Below are 3,404 nucleotides of genomic sequence, written 5' to 3' on the forward strand. Positions count from 1 at the left end.
GACATATATACACTACCAAATGTAAAATAGCTAGTGGGAAGCAGCCGCATAGCACAGGAAGATCAGCTCAGTGCTTTGTGACCACCTAGAGTGGTGGGATAGGGAGGGTGGGGGGGAGATGCAACAGGGAGACGTTACTACGTAAATATGAAAGTGAAAATATAGAATGATTTTATATATATAAATATATACATATAAAATATATACTTACACACATAGGCACAGAGGCATAATAAAAGCCTAAGGCAAATAAATTAGACTTAGTCCACAAAAGTTTACTTCTGAGGTTTTCATTTTAAAACAAAGGAAACCGTTTATCCCAACCTTTTCAAAGACTTATTTTATCACAGATCCTTTTTTGTACTTCATGAAGCATCAGCTAACACCACTCAGAGCTCAGTTACAGACTGACACATCATCTCCACCTGTCCAGAAGCTGAACCAGAACCTCACCATGTTTAACTTTGCTTTGTAAATAGAAAGTATTTCCCTCTGTGTGTGTTCATGGTTCCCCCTCTGTCCTTAGCCCTTCCCAGCTTCCTCCTGGGCTGGTGGGGACCAGAGGCATAGGGAAAGTCAGGGAGCTTCTCAGATATTCCACAGGGAGAAGCCATCCATGCTAGATGTGTGGAAGAGAGTGTGTGTGTATGTATGTGAGAGAGACAGACAGACAGTCAGACAGATATGAGAAGGGGCAGGATGCGTTAGGCACTCAGAAGATGAGGAAGGAAGCAAAGACTGCCTCTCCCCACCAGAAGACATCACTCGTAGTGTGACACGCCGTGAACACATCTAGGCTCAGGTTTTAGAAGACTTTCCTTAGTGCAACAGAAGCACAGGTGTTTCAGTAATTAGCAAGGCTGGGGGAGGTGTTCTATCCCTTGTGTTTTTATTTTCCTGTGAGTGTTCATAATGTTTTTCCCACCTTTGTTATAAATAACTGCGATGTTTCTGCTCTCTTGTTTGTTATACATTTAAACAAGCATTTCAAACACTTGACAATTGTTTTATTTAATCTCATCTTACCTACTAGTTGTCTTATATAACAGAGTTACCTGAGGTTGGAGAAACTGTTAAGCTTCTTTGACTATTTAAGAAGTAATTTTATATGTCTTATGTATTACCTTTGCTTTTTTTCCAGAGATTTATGGAGAATAGCAGCATAATTGCTTGCTATAATGAACTGATTCAAATAGAACATGGGGAAGTTCGCTCACAGTTCAAGTTAAGGTATGTAGCAAAATAGGATGAATACAAGGTTAACCATTCTGTAGCAAAGCTTGTCTGTCCTCAGGCTGAGGTTCACTGGTTCTTAGCGGAATCCCAGGGATTCTGAAGCTGTTGAACAAGTAACCGTAGCTGGTAAATGGCAGAGTCTAAACTGGGAGCCCACTGGTATAATGAAATAAATTGAAGGCGTTTCTTCTTTTGACAGTATTTTCCACTATTTACAGCAGTTTTAAAATTATACACTAGGAAAAGTACTGTTTAACTTCTGTACAATTAGATCGAGATTAAGAATAGCCTTTGAGGATGACTTTGTACTTGCAACATTTATAAATTCCTACTTGGATTGTTATAGATGGGGCAAACCCGTGGGAATATTTATTATGCTAACTATGGTAATTGCTACGTATCCATGATAGCAATTTCATGAGGCCTGCTTGTGGCCTCAATATGCATGAAGTATCTTCAAGAAACTGATTTTAAGTCTCTTTATGCATGCCTAGTGCTTTAAGAACTTCTCTCTGGTGCTTACTTCTGAGATGAACAGATTCTCTCAGCATCTCGGTGCTAGGATGCTCTGCTTCTGGGACATCTTGGAGTATCAGAGTTGTAGCCCATGCCTGGTTTTGTTCAGGCTCTACTCCAGCACACTCTTAGGACCCTGATTTCTTCAACCTGCCCTGCTTCAGCAGAGAGAGCAGGGGAAAAGAAGAGGCTCTTCATAGCCCGTGGCCTCTGGGAGATCAGTCCCAAGTGGCTCCAGGCTATGGGATGCCAGGAGGGCTCTGGCTTCTCTCTCTGGCCCACTGAGGGGTCACAAGGCTTTCAGGCTCAGTGAAAAATAAGGATAGCATCTCATTGAAATGGTTATACTTCTTACCTTGATTACTGAATTTGCATTCAAAGAGAGCAGAACCCTTTCTAAACTTAACTTTTCAGAGACCTCCTCTGTCCCTTGGAAGAAAAATGGATTGGCATGAACCCCCAGAGGCAGGCCCTTCTGGGGTTCACCCTGCTCAGGGAAGTCAACTGTTTGGTGGATAGAGAGCTCTAAGAAATTAAGTGTGGGGATAAACAGTCCCTTTTGAGGTGGGAAAGTATTAAAAAAAAAAAGAATCTCAAACCAGTGGAAATTCTTTGGTAAGGAAGATTGCCAAAGATTTTTGAGTGTCAGTTAAATCCCTTGGTTTCTTTGTATCCATATATTTATTACCTGCAGAGAACTTCATAGAATTTCGTAAGAAAACCGCATTGCCTTTACTATAGCAATTTATGAGTTTTAATTGTACATTAATTGTTTTTATTCCTGGGGCTCTCTTCTGCTTTTATTTAGGGTAAAAAGACTTTGTACTTTTATTTTAGATGTTTTCACAATAAATAGGATTAGGAAAAGAGATTTCATCTTGGTTTAATTCTTCAACCTTGCGTTTTCTACAACAAAAATGAACGGCAGACGCCTTATTGCTTTGATAGGTAATTCCCTCATTTTATTTACTTATTTATTTTAGTATCTCATTTTTTATAAAAATATGGAACGTTTCACGAATTTGCTTGTCATCCTGGCGCAGGGGCCATGCTACTCTTCTCTGTATCGTTCCAGTTTTAGTACATGTGCTGCCGAAGCAAGCACTCCTCATTTTATTTTAAATGACTACTTGAGTTTTCTTAGGCAGCATTCAATGTGATGGCACATGTAAGAGGTCAGAAGGCGCCTTGCCCATGGGGGGCGTGGCAAAGGCAGGGCTGGCCGTTTGAAATAAACATCCCCAGGCAGCACCAGGGCTAAATGAAAGGGCTTCAAGTTATCGTGCTGATGAAATCTGCTTAGAGCCAGGGCACTGAAAACTTTTCAAGGACTCGTTAGGTTCAGAACTCGGCAAGGTTCTAACTACACAACACTCTGTGAGTGCCATAACTTCTCACCCCTCAGTGATGAGCTGTTTGGGAGCGTTGGGCTCATTGAAAAGGCTCAGGTTCTTAATACAAATCAACGTAAAGCTGATGAATGGACCTCGCCCAGGCAGCAGCGGTCCCAGGAAGGTGGGTTTGCCCAGAAGCCCAGTCCCCTCACCTTCCGCATCAGCTTCAGCTTGGCTGGTTGGGACCTCCCCAAGCAACGAGCACAAGAGTAACCCCTGCAGAGAGGGGAGGGAAGGCAAGAGTTCTCCATAGGAGAA

The 3,404-nt window shown here is 41.9% G+C and overlaps 1 non-coding gene across 1 annotated transcript; it reads right to left on the reverse strand.

Moving 5' to 3' along the window:
* Positions 1-2,750: 2,750 nt before the first annotated feature.
* On the reverse strand, positions 2,751-2,857 carry LOC112391453 (U6 spliceosomal RNA). The gene has a single exon (XR_003001494.1). It is a non-coding gene; the product is annotated as a U6 spliceosomal RNA (small nuclear RNA).
* Positions 2,858-3,404: the final 547 nt, after the last annotated feature.

Source organism: Neophocaena asiaeorientalis, unplaced genomic scaffold (assembly GCF_003031525.2).
Source record: "Neophocaena asiaeorientalis asiaeorientalis breed wild unplaced genomic scaffold, Neophocaena_asiaeorientalis_V1.1 scaffold515, whole genome shotgun sequence".
In the NCBI taxonomy this organism is placed as follows: Eukaryota; Metazoa; Chordata; class Mammalia; order Artiodactyla; family Phocoenidae; genus Neophocaena; species Neophocaena asiaeorientalis.